Here is an 18,679-nt window from a genome sequence, read left to right as displayed (position 1 = left end):
TGTAACTCCCTAAGAGATGGAACGAGGTTGAGAGGACAGCTGGAGCTGGTGGCTGGGTCAGTTTAGGAGGGTCCATAGGCACAGGTCTGGGCTCGTCAGGGTGGCTGCTGCTGCTGCCCTGTCTCTGATTTGCTTTCCCTTCCTCCTTACATCCTTCCCAGACTCCCTTTTTTTCTCTTCTTTTTGTCTCAGGCTTTCTCTTGCACTGTTAGGCATAGGGTAGATAATTAGTCCTTGTGTGCCTGTTTTTTGTTTTTTGTTTTTTTTTTTCTTTTATTTTACTATGGTAGCTGATCTCTTCATCTGAGAATGATGTTTTCACTATGGGATATAATATAATCTGTTACTGATTTGTGATTTGTGTTCTACACATAATTTGTCATTTTCTTCAATACTAAATATGAGAAGGAGTTAAGAGTTAAGATAAAGAGTGAATTCATTCACTTATCCCTTAGTCCTTTTTCTAATTAATGAGTTTACTATTCTGCGGAACCTGTTTCAACTGTCTGATATTCCCTTGCCTCTTATTCAGAGAGGTCAAACTGGAGAAAGATTTTGTTCTCTGGTGGATTGCTACAGAGGGATTTACCTTAGAAAAGCAAGGAGATGAAGACATCTAGTGTGTACAGATTGTACCTTTTGGCACCTTTTTAATTATAGTTCTAATCCATTCTGGAGGGAGATGTAATTCTGTATATTTCAGTTAAAATATGTTGCCACATTACCTTCTTGTTTTGAAAATTTTCCCATCTATAAAGAGGTTGCAAATAGTTCAATTAGCATTCTGAATTCAGTATTTGGTAATTATGTCTCATTTACAGTTTTCTTTCCTCCCATGACCTATGTGCTAGGAGTTGAACCTATGGTGTTATGCATGTTAGGCAAGTTCTTTACCACTGAGTTCCAGAAGATGGTTGGTTTGTTTTCTTTCTTAGTGGAAAGAACTCTAATAAGTACACTTGACTGCATTCTGCTTCACTGGGTCCTTGTCTCTTTATAGCACTATACATTTGCGGATGATGTTCTGTGAGGATGAAGGTGTAAGTTTACTCTAATGACTTCCCAAGGTTCAGAGAATGTTCTTTCTGTGGAGATTGTGGTAGAAGAGCCAGCCCATTTCTGGATAGCCTTTGTCCTAGTTAGGTTCTCATTGCTCTAATGAAGCAACATGACCAAAGATTTGGGGAGGAAAGGGTTTATTTACCTCATGCTTTCAAATCACTGTTCATCACTGAAATAACTTAGGACAGGAACTCAAACAGGACAGGAACCTGGAGGCAGGAGCTGATGCAGAAGTCATGGAGGAGTGCTGCTTACTGGCTTGTTCCCCATAGCGTGCTCAACCTTCTTTCTTATAGAACCAGGACCACCAGCCCAGGGATGGCACCACCCACAATGGGCTGGGACCACCCCCATCCATTGCTAATTAAGAAAATGCCCTATAGACTTGCCTACAGCATTTTCTGTATTTTCTGAGTTGAGGCTCCCTTCTCTCAGATGACTCTAGCTTGTGTCAAGTTGACATAAAACTATCCAAATGAGTCATCTTAGCTGGGGCCTGTGAAAACTAAATCCTGGAAAAGAGGAAGTGTGAGTTGAATATGTTCCCTAAAAAGGTATGAGATTCTAAGTCCCGATATCTCTGAGTGTGACTTTCTTTTCAAATGGGTATCTTTGCAGATGTAATCATGTTAAGATGGAATCACAGTAATTTATGGTTGTAATGGCTATTCTTGGTTGTCAGTTTGACTACTCTGGAACTAAAATTCAAAAATGGAGAGCATACCTGTGAGGGATTTTTGCTTAATTAATCTGAAGTAGGAAGACATACCTTTAATCTAGATCTTTTGAGCTGGGAAAAGATACACCTTTAATCCAGATCTTGAGGCAAGAAGACACACTTTTAATCTGGGCAATACCATACTCTCCTGGAAGCCTATATAAGAACATGGAAGAAGGAAGCTTATTGGTGAAATTATTTTGGCCACTCCATGTAGTTAAAAGGATATTTATTTAATGGCGTAACTCACAAATTAACTGATAGGTAGGTCGCAGGGTCTGGTAAAGGTGTATCGCAGTCCAGCGGCGTTCTCTGGAGCTCTGCTCGGTTTACCTCCAATGTTCTCTGGAGCTCTGCTTGGTCCACCTCCAATGTTCAGCGTCCCGGCACAGAGAGAGCACACAGAGAGAGCCGCTGGCCCATCCAGCTCTCGGGTCTCGGGTCTCCAGGTGCATCCCCTGGCCCCACCTCATAGGCGTGACAGTTGCCAGAGTCTCAATGGGGGTTGGAACTTCCAGATCCAAGCTAGAATGGCTACCCACTACATCTCCTCCTTTTTGTCTAAATAAGAAGGTTCTAAACTAATACAAGACTATATACAAAGGAATGGTTATTAAATATTGTCCAGGAATAATGAGGGATAATGACCTAGATAAGATGTAACTACAACCAATGCAAACAATATCAAGCAAGAAACACATACTAAAATTCAGAGAAGTATAGAGCATAGGTAAATGGCATGTTATAAAGATCATTCAAAGGTGTCCTATCCTAAAGAACCTGAATCTAATACTTAATATGTTCTATCTAAGATATTATATATACTAAGTTGTAACTATAACTGCTAGTCTTCAATCCCATCAAAGACCTGAGAAGGAACATAATGGTACCTGAGAAATGGTAGATGGATGCAAGCAACTTTCGGGAATCTTTTTTTTTTTTTTTTTTTTTTTTTTTTTTTTTTTTTTTTGGCGGTCCATGCTGGTAGATCGGAGAGACAGAACAAGCCACAGCTATCTCACCTCACCGGATCCTCAGCTGGTCTTGTCTCCTCAGACTGGAGGCCTCTGAGTCCTCATCCGGAATGGGTCTCAGCTGAATTACTGCTCAAAAGCCTGAATGCTTAACCAGCCAAAATCTTCTAGTTTCTGGTCCTCATGCCTTATATATCTTTTTGCTTTCTATCACCACTCCCTGGGATTAAAGGCCGGCTTTCTGGGATTAAAGGCGTGTCACCATGCTTGGCTATTTCCAATGTGGCCTTGAACTCACAGAGATCCAGAGGGATTTCTATCTCTGGAATGCTAGGATTAAAGGTGTGAGTGCCACCATTTTCTAGCCTTTGTATCTAGTGGCTGTCTGTTCTCTGACCCCAGATAAATTTATTAGAGTACACAATATTTTGGGGAACACAATACCACGACATTTCCTCTCTTTTTGTCTAAAATTAAAAAAGCTTATAACTAATACAAGAAAAACTATCTTCAATAAGTATATGCAATATACAGTCAAGATTACATTAACAATGTCTAGTCCATTAACATTTGACAGATCAAGACAAAAAACTCTATTATATATATTAACAATGTCCAGTCCAGTAATATCTGATAAACTCAGACCAAAAAATTTTCATTACTTATCTTATTTAAAACAAGTAGTTCCTTTTTTAAAAGTAGATTCCATAATCTCCCTTTTTATCTTATCATATCCATATTTTCTCTTTTTTCATAATAGATTCAGTAGTCTACCGTTTGTCATTTTTATATCTTCCCCTTTTTCTTCAGTGTAGATTCAATGATCCACCTATTTATCCTATTATTTCTTTATCTTTTTTCTCAGAGTAGATTCGATGATCTATCTCATATCTATATTCTCTTTTTCTTTTTGCTTTCTAGGGGTGAAGATATCTTTAGGGAATCTCAAGTCCTGTATCGTTTGTCCAGTTTCTGCATAATAGGAAAGTTCAGGGCTTGTTTCAAGTCCTTGTTTGAGTAGTCTGTCAGGCTGGATCATCTCAACTAGTCCTCTCGAAATTGTTCTGACCAGTTTGTAGTCCAAAGTCGATTTTTCCATGGTGTTAATCGGCTTAATGGCTTTATCATAGTCCATGTGGAATCATCGTTGTAGGATCCTGTCATCTTTTTGAAGATTTCAAAGTCACTGTTAGGCATGGTCATGGTTTCCTGCAGACTTTTTTTTTTTTTTTTGTGCCTCCTCTGTGGTTTGGAGCAATCACAGTCTGATAAATGTCTGTCTCTCGGAACCATGAACATTCTTCCCTAGAACAGAAAATCTTCACAACAATTTCTCCCCACCATTTGTCTTGCCAAACTTTTCCAAACTGACCTTTGTCGATGCTTTCTTGTAACACGATGGTCCTGGCAATTCTTCTCTGAACCAGCAGCAGTAAACCCTTCGTCCCAGGTAGCAGCATCACCACAGTCACCAACATGATGAGAAGGAGCTGGCAACGTGGAGCAGTAGTCACTGCTTCCATGGTCCCACCACTGTTTGTGGCTCAGTCCAGGCCAAAGCTTCTCCCAAGCCTCCTAGGCCGGCTCAAACTCGGGATCCTACTGCCTGTCTCCTTCAGCAAATCCTACTGGTGTGCGCCACCACAACCACCTGAGTGTAGCTTGGGCCTGAGCTGGGGCTCACAAGGCCACAGGCAAACAGCTTTTTCATGAATTCATAACACGAACGTTGGGCGCCAGCTCGGCCATTAGCTCAGGCCTACCACTGACTAGCTCTTACATTTAAACTAACCCATAATTCTTATTTATGTTTAGCTATGTGGCTTGATACCTTTTCTCAGTTCTGCCTTCACATCTTGCTTCCTCTGTGTCTGGCTGGTGACTCCTGACTCAGCCTTCCTCTTCCCAGAATTCTCCTCTCCACTTATCCCCAACTTTCGGGAATCTTGCAAGAGTAGACCAAGACAGCTGGCAGCCTGGACAGTCACCTAATGTTTCTCAGCATTGTTGGTGCATTCAAATTGGCTACAGGCCTAGAGTATCTGACAGACCATTTTCAGAAGCAGGAATTCTGAAAGACCATCTTACCCTGTCTTGGCAGAGTACAGTGGTCGCTTTCCTTGTGTCCTGCTTGTCCAGAAAGGACAGCATTGCAGTTGTACTGTCAGCCGTCAAGGCAAGGGCAGTTCTTTGCTCAGTAGGCCATTTTGTGCCAAAAAGACAAACTTCCAAATGGAAATGTCTTAGAAGCCCAACATTCTCTTGGGATCAATTGGTGCAGCCAGGAGCAATTGTGTCTCATGTCAACAGAATTCTAAGTTATTTAAATGCCATATTCTCTAGGTCTATGAAGTATTTGAAGATTACCTGTCCATCTGACCTATGTATCTGTAAATCTGGATTACCTAACTAACGTAACTATAGAGATGACAGGCATAGGCGACTATAAATCTTTAAGTCTTATCTACCGAAATAACCTAAGGACTAAGGCTTCACGTAAACAAGGTAAACAGTTTATAAGCAAATGTATGGTGAAGAACGATGACTTCAAAATTGTGACAATACACAAGATATTTATAACAGAGGTAGGAATATATAGTGCGATATGCAATATGACAATAATCTTAAATATATATCAATATACCGAATATCCTAAACAGAAGTAGAACATATATAAAGTATGACAGATATAAATTTATGTTTGTATCAATATAAAAATGTTTCAAATAAGAGTAGAAATATATGTACATTATAACAAATATAGTTCTGTATTTGTATCAATATATAAATTATCTTAAACAGGAGTATAAAAATAGTTTACATTTGTATCAACATATAAGAATCCATAACAGTACAAATTACAGTGCAAATTAGCTAAGGTTGCTATTTTACTAAATTTGTTTACTAGTACATACAATGATTTACCATCATATCTTATACCTATCCGTTCCATTTCTTCTCCCCCCCCTTTTTTTTTACAATACTGAGTCTAATATTTTCTTCCACCTCCCCTATAACCATCATCCATAATCCATAATCTATAACCATCATCCATAACCCTGAGAATTATGAAACCTAAGGGAGAAGGGGTGTCGTTTTCTTAGAATTGCTTCCTGCCGTTTAGGGGGTGATGGTATCTCTGTTGGGTACTGTGAGAAAGCTCAGATAGTTAAATCTCAGTTAGACTAACTGTAGGTTCTGTAGCAAGTTTTAGAGTAATGGGTAAGATTGTCTGAAATTCTGGCAAGAAGTGTAGTATGATGATGATTACCATGGCATCATTCTGGATTGGGTAGAGTTGTTGTTGTTGGGGCCCCATCTTCCTTCTGGAGACTTCTGAGATTGCTATTAGAAAAACTTATTTGTTATCAAAAATGGGAGGTTTGGATTTAAAGAGGACATAGCATGTAAGAAAGGATTCTGAGAAATCAAGAGTAAGCATGGAGAGAATTAGAATTTAGAAGACAATGGTCCCTTTTTATTGGTTTCCTTCTGTCTCACACCAGAGGGCTCTTCTGATACGGGACTGAAGAATCTCTCAAAATTTTCTTTTAGCAATATGCTTGGGTTTAGAGAAGGAGTGAGCCAATTCCATCTCCAAAGCCAACTTGGCTTATAATTGAATTGGAACCACAACTTTTCTAGATTGATAGAGAGATAGATGTTAGACAGTGAAATTTTACCATGTGTAGATTGGTACCAATAGATTCTTCCTTCCTCCTGTAAACATCCGGATATCCAAGGCCTTATGAGTTTTGGAAGATGGGTATTTCCATTATCCTGGAAAGACAAAAACAGAACCCTACCCCACCCTTTGATTGTTAAATATTTCTTACAACTTGTAGAGATGTCATATTGGTGGATGAAGCTTTTGCTCTTTGCCTGCTTGCAAGCACGTCTGTTCTTCACTGGCATTAGAGACTACTTTTTAAGAATTCCATTCTGTACTAAAGACCAGCTGAGATATCCAGCCTCATGAACTGAGCAACTTCTGGATTCTTGGACCTTCTGTTCATAGGCAGCCATTGTTGGATTAGCTCGACCACTGCCTGTTAATTCTAACAAATCCTCTTTATATAATATAATATAATATAATATAATATAATATAATATAATATAATATAATATAATATAATATAATATATATAAATAATGAATATATCTATACATTCATTCTATAAGTTCTGTTTCTCTAGAGAACCCTTACTAATACACAGGTGGACCCCAAATTTCATGGAGGGAATTTGGAGAGATGTGCTATTTTCTGTAGTTGACACCCATGACCAAGTCTTTGGCTTTGAGTACTTAAAAAACTCAGCTGGGCAAGTTGAGGCCACTGAATTGTGCTAGTCTGTGTGTTTCAGTACTGTTGAGAGATAGGTTCAGAAGCCTCAGCAAGATCATATTGTAAGGGATATGCTATGTGAATTGTGAATGGAGGTAAGGAAGAATGTGAAAGTAAGTAAAGACATTTGGTGTAAAGAGCAGGAGTAGCATTTTGAGGTCTGGTAGAGGACTAGAAAAGATTTTTGTTTCCTTTTGTAAAGAGATAGAACATAGCTTACCAGCAGAACATTGGCCTACCATGTGTAGGATCCTGAGTTCAATTCCCATCTTCACATACACACCAAAACAAAACAAAACAAACCCAAAAAACAAATAAATAAATAAAGGAAAAGAAAAAGAGTAATATAAGATGAAGAATTGAGATAATGAAGAGTGGAGGGTTTTAAAAATTCTTTTAAAATTATTATTAGGATTTATGGGTTATTAAGATATTTTGATATATGTTTATAATGTATAACGATAAAAAATCAGGGTGGTTAACATTTTCTTCTCTTTAAACATTAAAACATTATTTATTCAATGTACTTTTTTTTTTGAGGCAGGATCTCATATAGCTTAGCTAGCCTCCCACCTTGAATTCTTGTTTTGTACTCTCCCATCTTTCTGTGTTTACTGTGATTATAGGAGTGTGCCACTGTGGTCTGGCTAAAATACCTCTGCGTGCGTGTGTGCGTGCGAGAGTGTGAGAGTGCACACGTGTGTACGTGTGCCATGTGCTTGCATATGTGAGCATGGGCATGTAGAAGTCAGAGACAACCTCAGGTGTACTTGTCAGGCACTCTTTTCTCTCTGGCTTTCTTTTTTTGAGACAGAGTCCTACTGACCTGGAGATTGCCAGAAAGGCTAGACTAGCTGGCCAGCAAGCTCCAAGATTCCGCCTGTCTCCACCTCTCTCGCATTAGGATTACAAACACACTCCACAATGCCTGGCTTTTTCTCCATGGATTCTAGACATTGAACTCAAGTCCTGTGGTGCCCATAAGACAAGCAAAGCACTTTCCCAACTGAGCCATCAACCGAGCTCTGACATTTTTTTTTTGTTAATACATATTTATGAGGTACAGTGTGATCTTTCAGTGCATGTTTGCTGTTTGTATCCATCAAATCAGGATAATTAGCATTTTAGCTTCTTGTCATTCCTTGTTTCCAGCCTTCATGTATAATAACGTATTACGAACTCAGTCCTCCACTTGTTTTTTTTTTGAGACGGTTTCTCTCTGTAGCTTTGGTGCCTGTCCTGGATCTGCTCTGTAGCCCAGGCTGGCCTTGAACTCACAGAGATCTGCCTGTCTCTGCCTCCCGAGTGCTGGGATTAAAGGTGTGCACCACCACCACCACCACCACCACCACCACCACCACCACCACCACCGCCGCCGCCCAGCTAGTCCTCCACTTGTTATGCCTAATCTTCGTTGTCAACTTGACTGGATTTAGAGTTACCTAGGAGACATATGTCTGTGGGCGAGTTTCCAGTAAGTAAGGAGGGAATGCCAAACATGAATGTGAACTGCGCAGTCCCATGGGTTGGGGTCCTGGACTAAATAAAAAGGGAGAAGGAGAAAGAGCAGAATGCCAGTGTTCCCCTTTCTTTGCGGTGGGACGTGAGCAAGCAGCATGCTGCCACCACCTTCCTTGTCTTGATGAAGCCTCCCCTCTGAACCCTTCCTCCTCATCACTTCATGTCAGGTGTTTGCTCACAGCAGACACCTCTGTGCTGCAGAACAGTAGGATGTAATGCTTTCATCTAACTGAATCTCACTGTGTAGGCCACGCTGGCCTCAAACTCACAGAGATCTGACTACCTCTGCTCCTGAGCAATGAGACTAAGGCTCCACCATGCCCAGCTCCTTGGGCTATCTTTAACCCTCTCTGTGTAGTCCTGAGACTAACAGATAAAACCTTTTTGTTATGTATTAACTTCACGCAAGCCTAGTTTTCACCAACCAAGAGACTAAGAATCATCAGATAGCATGAGGCCTAGAGTGAGATTTCTCCATTCTGCTGTAACTACCTACTTAATGTTTCCACCAGTGTATTTTAAAGTTCCTTGATTTATGACTTTCTTCATGAAACAGAGCTGGGCAGTGGTGATGCCTGCCTTTAGTTCCAGCATTCCAGAGGCAGAAGCAGATAGCTCTGTGACTTTGAGGCCAGCTTGGTCTACAGAGCAAATTCCAGTATAGCCAGGACTGTTACACAGAGAAACCCTGCTTTGGGAAAAAAACTTCATGAAACTGCTTCCATGGAATGTGGAATGTGGGGTAACCTAAATCTGTGTTCACAAGTCATGGTCACTCACATTTGGCTCCAGAATAAAGTATCGTCTTCCCTTTGAGGTGAAAATTGTATTTTTGCTTCGACATTATGAACGGAAGAGGACAGTGCTTGCTGCCAAGCCTGGGATCCACATGGTGGAAGGAGCAAACTGACCCCTCAAGTTCTCCTCTGACCTACACTCACACAAACATAAATGAGCAAATAAATACAGAACATATTTGAAAAAGTAGTGCAACTAGTTAACTGCTCTCTGCAGAAAGTGTAGCCGTACAGTGTTTCCAAATATGTAAAATGTCTGTGCTGGCTAGCACAGCTTGTGTCAACTTGACACAAGCTAAAACAGTGCTTCTCAACCTTCTCAATGCTGCAGCCCTTTATTTAGTACAGGTCCTTGTGTTGTGGTGACCCCCCAAACATAAAATGATTGTCGTTGCTACTTCCTAAGTGTAATGTTGCTACTGTTATGAATACAATGTAAACATCTGTGCTTTCTGAAGGTCTTAGGTGACCCGTGATGCACAGGTTGAGAACCACTGAGCTAGAGTCATCTGAGGAAACCTCAATTGAGAAAATGCCTCCATAAGCTTGTGAGGCATTTTCTTCCTTCCTTCCTTCCTTCCTTCCTTCCTTCCTTCCTTTCTTTTTTTTTTTTTGGCTTTTCAAGACAGGGTTTCTCCATGTAGTTTTGGTGCCTGTCCTGGATCTCTCTCTCTAGACCAGGCTGGCCTGGAACTCACAGAGATCTGTCTGCCTCCTGAGTTCTGGGACTAAGGGATGTGCCACCGCCACCCAGCGAGGCATTTTCTTGATTAATGACCAATGTGAGAGGACCCGGCCCATTGTGGGTGGTACTACGTCCTTGGAAGTGGTCCTGGGATTTATAAGAAAGCAGGCTGAGCAAGTCATAGAGAGCAAGCCAGTTAACAGCAGTCCTCCATGGCTTCTGTTTCAGTTCCTGCCTCGAGTTCCTGTCCTGATTCCCTCAAATGGAGCACTACCTGTGAGTTGTAAAATGAAATAAACACTTCCCTCCCCAAGTTGCTTTTGGTTATTGTTTTATCACAGCACTAGAAAATTAACTAAGATAATATATAAAGAAGAAACACGCACAAAAATGCAAGAGGCTGCCTGTGGGAGCCCGTTCTCGGGTTCCTGGTGGCTTTACCCAGCAGGTCCGAATAGAGGATGATCAGGACCACGGGCCTGAGTGCAGGTGTCTGAGATGGTCTGCACTTGGCTGTGCTGGGGGAGGAGGTCTTTTGCTCCACCCCTTGGCGTCTCTATAAAAACCCTGGGCCAGAGGCAGTCGGGCCTGTTGGAATAGGTTCCAGGCTCTCTCGAGGCTATCCTTTATTTTCTATCTGTTTATCTCCGCAAGATTCTCCGCTATAAATCCTTCTATCTAATATTTCCTGCTGATCGCACTCAAGAAAACTCTGGGGAACTGTGGGGGTGGTGGGTAAACGCCCCACAGAATGGCACCATGAACAGGGACTAAAGTAAAAAGAAAAAAAGGGGGGGGCAAAAAAAGGGGGGACTAAAGAAAAATGAACAGGGACTAAAGACAAAGTAATAGGGACTAAAGTTAAAGGAAAATAATAGTTTTATTAAAGAGTTTTTGGCGAAAGTGCTGAGTCAGCCCTGCCAGTGGAAAGGCATGCCAGTGTTAAGGAAAATATTTTTTTATATATATATATTATTGAGAGGCAGGGGTTTTATCCTCGAGAGAAAAGGAAAGCGGACTGGAAGGATGTCCGATGCTCCAGCGAAATTCTCTTTTGTCAGAATTTTCTATCTTCTATCCCTTTCTCAATTTCTATCTGTGAAAAATACGTATAAGGTATAGGGTAGTAATATAGTTTAGGAAAAACTTAGAAGTGTAAGATTGTGTAGGGAAAAATAAGTAAGGCAACTAGACAGAAAAACTCTTCAATTTTCTAACTTTGGGGGCTATGAACGCAAACTGGGGGAAAAATCTTTCTTTGGGTTTTTCAGGTAGTAAAACTCCTCTTTGAGCTAATGGGGAAGAAAAAGTTGCCTATGGAAGCTTTTGAAATGCTGAAATGCTAAGTCCAAGCAGCAGGAGAAAGTGTTTTCTCCCTGAGGCAAAGTTTAAAGTTAAAGTTTTGGGGAAAGTTGGTCTTTCTTTCTCTTGGGGAAAAAAAATCTTTCTCTTAAACTATAAAGCTTTTCTTGGAAAATTTGGGGGAAAACATCTCTAAAAAGCCTTAATCTTTCTCAAAAGCTCTCTTAAACTTAAAAACTAAAGCCTTTAGCTTTCTCTCTCAGAAGGACAAAAATTAGAATCACCTGAAGATATTAATATGGGGACCACCTGTGATTAGCTCTAAGGGAAAACAACAAACCTTAAGACAACAAAACCCAAGTTCTTTCAACCTTTAAAAATCCTCCCTGCAATGCAGGAGGCAGGGACAAGTTCCTAAAAACCTCTTCTAAGCTCTGTCTCTTCAAGCTAGTAAAAGACTGTGGGTCAGAGTACCCTGAGGGAAATGCTTGGGAGAGTAAGGGTGAAGAACTACAGAGAGCTCAAAAGGGCCGGAAACTTTACCTGAGAAAAGCAAAAAGCCAAGCTTTTCAGTTACAGTCGAGCTGAGGCAGCAAAGGTTTTGAGTGAGCATTTCAGAATGAAAAGGTGCTCCTAATCCTCCTAATGCAAAGATCCCCTGTAGCAATGCAAACTGTTAGCATTGTATCCTCACTTTTGACCAAAAACCCAGGGGCGACTGGCCAGGGTCTCTGAGTTGGAGTGCATTTCGGGGATACTAGGGTTCCTGCGTTGTAAACTTCCTGGAGCACAGAGCTGAGGCAGGAAGGTGCAGGACCCAGGGGAAGATTGCTAATGAACAAACAAAGCTAAAGCTGGTGGGAACGGCACAGTTGCCCACTTTCCTACAAGTCCCAGTTGATAGGTCCACAGCTGCAAAAAGAAAATCTGAGAAAAAGCTTTCCTATCAGAGAAAGGACCTTTCTAGGAAAACAGTAAAGCTGAACTGTGTCTGAAGCAGTTGTGCTGAAGAGTCAGAACACTGTCTGGGGAAAGAGCCCAGCCTGGGCAAAACAGAACTATCCAGGAGTAAAGCTTTCTTTTCTGTCAGAGAAAGCACCTCTTTGAGAAAAGCTTTGTTTCAACTGACTCCCTGAGATGAGGGAGTGTAGCCCTGAGGGGTGATTGCCTCTGGCATAAGCTCTGTCCTTGAGCACCCAGACAAGCAAATGCAACCCACTGGGGGACTGGGCAAGGTGAAGGCCTGATGAGGCAAAACACCTGTCCTAATGGGAGTTTAGAAATGGCAAAAACCCTCCCTTGTTAGATTTTCAGTCTGTATGCAAACCACACAGATCCTGAAAACAGAAACGGACAAAACCCCTACCTCCAGTAGCAGGGAAAGCCGCCACTGTAGTGTCGGAAACTGTTTCTGGGGTAGAGGGGATAAATTGAGACCAAACTGGGAACTGTCTGGGAGAAAGACTCTGAAGAAACAGAGAAGGGACATAATCCTCCCCAGAAAATATATGACCTGAAAAAGCTGCTAGAATTTGAGGCAGATTCGGGGGGAGAAAAAAAGGCCCCTACCTCCAAAGGCAGCTGGCAGAGGTACAGAGCCACAGACAGATACCTGAAGCTCTGCATCTGGGGGGGGAGGAACAAGCAAAATGAGAATAAGATCAGTGGGAGAAAATCTCTCTGAAAGAGCTATGGAAAAGCTGTTGTACATGATCTTGTTTTTCACTGACTGGCTAAAACAAACGCAAGCCCTGAGGAAAGTTGCTATCAGAAATGCCAGCCTCAATACCGGCTAATGAGGCAGGTGAGGTTCTGATCGGGGCCAGTGTCTGATGAAGGAGAGACACCTGTTAAAGCCAGCTGAGGAGAGACCAGAAACCTCCCAATGTCCCATAATTGAAAATGTAAGATGCTTGTTCAAATCTCTCGTTGCAAAAGCAAAAAACTTGGTTCAAACCTCCCGGGCAAGAATTTGTAAGCAAGTCTGGTAAAAAAGAACTTAGCAGTTGACTCTCAGACCTGAAAAGACTATGGGGAATGACTGATATAAGGGAAATGATATAAGGGACTGATATAAAGGACTGATATTATTATGGACTGATAAAAGGGAAATGCATTCTGGGAAAGGTAGTTTTTCCGCCAAAGATGGCGACATTGCCCTGAAACACTTTTGTCAGCTCTAAAATACGTTCATGGTAAACTTAAAATACAGCTTTTAAAAGAGTAAGGAGGAAAATCGTCTAAGAGTTTAAGTGTCAGTTCCAATGAAAAATTGAAAGGATAAGGAACTAGGTGCTTCACGGTTTGGGGCTCCATTGGTAAAATGCCTTATTTACCCTAATAGCTGTGCAAAGTTTTTACTGTAGTTGGATGAGAAAAAGCTACCTTTAAGAGCAAACAAGCCACTTTAAAATCCTTAAAACAAGGGAAAGCAGTTTATATACTGAACATTGTCTTAGATATGAAAAAACTTATGTTGAAATTAATAAAGTTCTTTGCCTTTTGAACAAACAGCCTGCAATGAATAATTCCTTTGCAAATCTAATGAGGAGACAAGGAACCAGGCATTCAAAAAAGAAATGACTGCTTTATAGATGGGAAACAAACTTCAGAAAATCTAGCTGTCTTACAAAAGAGTTGCTTTACCTGAAAGTTCCTTATAAGAAATCAATGCTAAATATCACCACTGCTAATAACATCAGGAGTTAAAGCTAATGAAGTGAAAATACTAAATCCTGAAACTCAAGTGAAATGGAAAGATCCCTGCTCGGGATTATGGAAGGATCCCGATCCTGTGTTAATATAGGGTCGAGGACATGTTTGTGTTTTTTCACAAGAGGAGAATGAAGCTCGGTGGTTACCGGAGCGTTTGGTAAGGAGCGTGGAACTAAGAAAAGTCAGCTCCGATGACATTTCCTATAAAAGAACCAGAATGAAAGTGGCTCGATTAGTATTTGAGGTTTTGTCACTGGTTTAATGCAAACAGTGAGGAAATAGAGTTCGGAGCTGTGCCGCTTTTGGCTTTAGCTCCTTAAGAAAAATACTTTATATCACCTAATAGCTGTGCAGTATTTGGATAAGAGCTTTACAGCAGCTAAATACGGTAATTTCACCCTCAGCATGAAGTGAAGCTTTTCAGTAGAGCAAACCAAAAGTACTGCTGTAATAGAAACGTTTGTCTGAATTGAAGTACTTAGGGGAACTATTATGAATTTGGGTGAAGAGACAGCCTCTAGTTAAAAACCGTCTACAGCTGACAGTGCATCTCTGCGGGTTCCAGAAAGACTGAGAGACCTCGGTAACTTTGGGATGTGGCTTCGTCCCGAGAATGTTACAGTCCCCTAGCAACAAGTATCACAACTCTAAAATGACAACACTCACTAAATCCCAGTGCTTTATAACGAAGCTGACTATGAACTCTAAACTTTAGAAATGATGTACGTACTTCCTGTCTAGTTAAGAGAATCTTTCTAATAGAGATGGTGATAATAATTAAGAGTAAGAAATAGAAAATAAAGGATAGCCTCAAGAGGGTCTGGAACCTATTCCAAAGAGCCCCAACTGTCTCTGGCCCAGGGTTTTTATAGAGACGCCAAGGGGTGGAGCAAAAGACCTCCTCCCCCAGCACAGCCAAGTGCAGACCATCTCAGACACCTGCACTCAGGCCCGTGGTCCTGATCATCCTCTATTTGGACCTGCTGGGTAAAGCCACGAGGAACCCGAGAACGGGCTCCCACAGCTGCCTCTAGGGAAAGAAATAGATTAGATGTCTAAACACAAGGAGAAGACTTCTTACTATACAACATTCATGTACTATCTATTTTAAATGACTATTTTATTTTCCTCTTTAAAGTCTCATTTATATATACTAATCGTTTATTGTATGTGAGCTCATGTACCACAGTGCATGTGCAGAGGTCAAAGGATGACCTTGTGGAGTTGGTTGACTCCTTCCACCTTTACGTGGGTTTTGAGGACTGAACTCAGGTGACAGACTTGGGTAGCAAGCACCTTTACTGGCTGAGCCATCTCACCAGCCCTATTTTTTGTTTTTCGAGACAGGTTTTCTTTGTGTAGCTTTGACACCTTCCCTGGAACTCACTCTGTAGCCCAGGCTCACCAGCCCTATTTTAAGATTAGGCTCTGGGGTCTGGAGAGATGACTCAGAGGTTGAGAGCACCCGATGCTCCTCCGGAGGACCCAGGTTCAATTCCCAGCAGGAATGTGGTGGCTTGAAGCTGTCAGCAATCTCAATTCCAGGGACTTGATGCTCTCTTCTGACCTCTGCAGGCACTGGGTATGCACGTGGTGTACGTACAAAGGTGCAGACATAATAATAAAATAAATCTAAAAACAATTAAAGACAGGTTCTATAGAGTGGCCTTGCCTCAGGACTCTGCTAGGTACACAACCTTCTGAAAGTGTGCCTCCACCAGATACTTAATATTCAAATGCCTTGGCTTTGGAGTCTCTAGTCTCCAGGATAGTAGGAAATATATTTTTGTTGTGTATAAACTAGCCAGTTTGTGGTATTTTGTTATGACAACCTAAATGGATTAAGATAACATTTATGGTGAAAGCCTTTCCTCTGTTAGTTCAAGATTATGTCCTATATTTTGTTGTTCTGGTCTTTAGTTTTTTAAAAATCTTGTTTTGTTTTTGAGACAGGGTTTCACTTTGTAATCCTGGCTGGCCTGGGACTTGATATGTAGACAAGGTTGGCTTAGGACATGCAGAGATTTGCCTGTCTTTGCCTCCTGAGTGCTGGGATCAAAGGTGCTCACCATCACACCCAGCCTTTCCACCTTATCTTATTTATTTATTTATTTATTTATTTATTTGTTTGTTTTTAACTGAACCTAGAGCCACTATTTTGGCCAGCCTGGCTGGCCAGTGAGTCCCTGACTCGTGCTTCTGAAGAGGCAGTTAGGTGCTCCTAGCTCTCCGCACTGTGCCATTCACAATAGTACAGGTCAAGCACTGCTTCCTAACTTATATTTTTGATGTTGTGTTGTGATTTGTTTCAGCTTATACATTTTGGGGCAGGACACTCTGGAGGCACATGTTGTCAGTTTTTCCCATTACTGGTGATATTAGTTTATTTGAGCAAAACTGTGTGTAGGTTTCTTTGACTCCATCTAAAATAGTTTCTACACTGTGGTTAATAAGTAACCTTGAGGGGTTGGGGATTTAGCTCAGTGGTAGAGCGCTTGCTGCAAGGCCCTGGGTTTGATCCTCAGCTCCAAAAAAAAAAAAAAAAGTAACCTTGGGGAGTTACTCTGACAGTATTGCTATTTTTTTATTGCAGTACTTGGGACTGGTCTAAAATCTTTGTAAACACTAGACAAATGCTCTGCCAGAAGCTGACTCTTGTCTAAAATTTATTACTGTGATTTCTGCCCAAGGTAGACTTTGTCATTCCATTTATATTTATCATCAATTAGCCTTTTGATAAAGGGAATGCTTTTCCTTTTTCCTCATTTGTTTACTAAATTCATAATACTTGTTTTAGTCAGTGAATTGTAACACTGTTATCAGTGTATATGTGTGCATTCGTGTGAGTATGTGTGTGTTCATGTATGGATGTATATGTTCATATGTGTGTGTTACTCCAGCTAGCTCAGACCTTTACAAGGGTTCTTACTTCTTTTCTAATAATCTTCACATTATGTTTTTTTATTTCTTAAGAATTTCATAAAATTTTTTTATCAGAAGCCTCACAATTTTTTAGTAATGTACATTAGTATACATTGTATATAGTATAATAAGACCTTAGCTTATTTTTACATTTTTACTTATTGTATGTATGCATGTGCATGTTTATACACATCACAGCACATGTGGAGGTCAGAGACAGCTTTGAGATCTGGTGCTGTCTTTCCACCATGTAGGTGTTGGGCACTGAACTCATACTGTTGGGCCCCATGGCGAGTACCTTTTACCCATGAGCTATCTTGCCAGCTCCTGGCACCTTTTACCCATGAGCTATCTTGCCAGCTCCTGGCACTTTTTACCCATGAGCTAGCTATCTTGCCAGCTCCTGGCCCATCTCTTAAAAGCAGCTGAAGGCTCTATTTCCATTGTAGTAGAAAATGGTATTTAAAAACCAAAGTTTTGATACAAGGTGTATTTGTTGATACAGCTTTTAGCCCTTCCAAGAATCAAAGGGAATACGTATCTGTAGAATTTGAGGACGAGGGGGGGATTTGGTCCCATGTAGCTCAGGCTGGCCTAGAACTCTGTGTAGACAAGACTGGCTTTGAGCTCCTAATCACCCTGCTTCTTCTTTTCAGATCTCTCTCTCTCTCTCTCTCTCTCTCTCTCTCTCTCTCTCTCTCTCTCTCACACACACACACACACACACACATCCCACATAAATAAACAAATACATAATACTTTTGGTATGTCAGCCAAGCATGGTGGTGCATGGCCTGCAATTCTAGCATCAGGAAGCAGAAGCAAGAGGATCACTGCAAGTTCAAGAGTAGCCTGGTCTAGTTCCGTTCCAGGACAGCCTGGTCTATGTTGCAAGACACTGCTTTAAACACACACACACACACACACACACACACACACACACACACACACACACACACACGAAGTTCAGTGGACAACTTGGGTTGTTAGTTCTCTCCTACCAAGTAGGTTCTAGGAATTGAATTCAGGTCAATAGGCTTCCATGACAAAAAGTGCTCTTACCCACTGACCATTTTACTAATCCTTGGCTGAACTACTTACCTTCCTTTCTTTGTTTTTAAATATTTATTTTTGTCATTTTTATTAAAGATTTATTTATTATGCATACAATGTTCTGTCTGCATGTATGCCTGCAGGCCAGAAGAGGGCATCAGATCTCATTACAGATGGTTGTGAGCCACCATGTGGTTGCTGGGAATTGAACTCAGGACCTCTGGAAGAGCAGCCAGTGCTCTTAACCGCTGAGCGAGCCATCTCCAGCCCCATTTTTTTTTTAAATTATTATTTTATGGTCATGAATGTTTTTCTTGCATGCCTATCTGTGCACCACGTGTGTGCCTGGTATCCATAGAGGCCAGAAGAAGAGGGCTTTGGATTCTTAGGAAATAGAGTTACAGATGATTATGAGTTGCCATATGGGTGCTGAGAATAGAACCCAGAACCTTTGGAAGAGCAGCCAGTGCTCTTAACTGTTGACTCATATCTTTCACCTTGGTTTTATAATTTTTAATTATGTGTATGTTCTGACTCTCTGTGGGTCTGTGCATGTGAGTTCAAGGTACCTGTGGAAGAGGCTTT

At 41.1% G+C, this 18,679-nt stretch overlaps 1 protein-coding gene across 2 annotated transcripts in view; it reads left to right on the top strand.

Annotated features, from left to right (window-relative positions):
* Rad54b (RAD54 homolog B) overlaps positions 1–18,679 on the top strand; it is a 92,090-nt gene that overhangs the window by 13,305 nt on the left and 60,106 nt on the right. The window lies entirely within an intron of this gene.

The sequence above is a fragment of the Peromyscus leucopus genome, chromosome 2 (assembly GCF_004664715.2).
Source record: "Peromyscus leucopus breed LL Stock chromosome 2, UCI_PerLeu_2.1, whole genome shotgun sequence".
Taxonomy (NCBI): Eukaryota; Metazoa; Chordata; class Mammalia; order Rodentia; family Cricetidae; genus Peromyscus; species Peromyscus leucopus.
The sequence above is the reverse complement of the archived record's forward strand: the minus strand, read 5'-3'. Positions and strand labels throughout refer to the sequence as shown.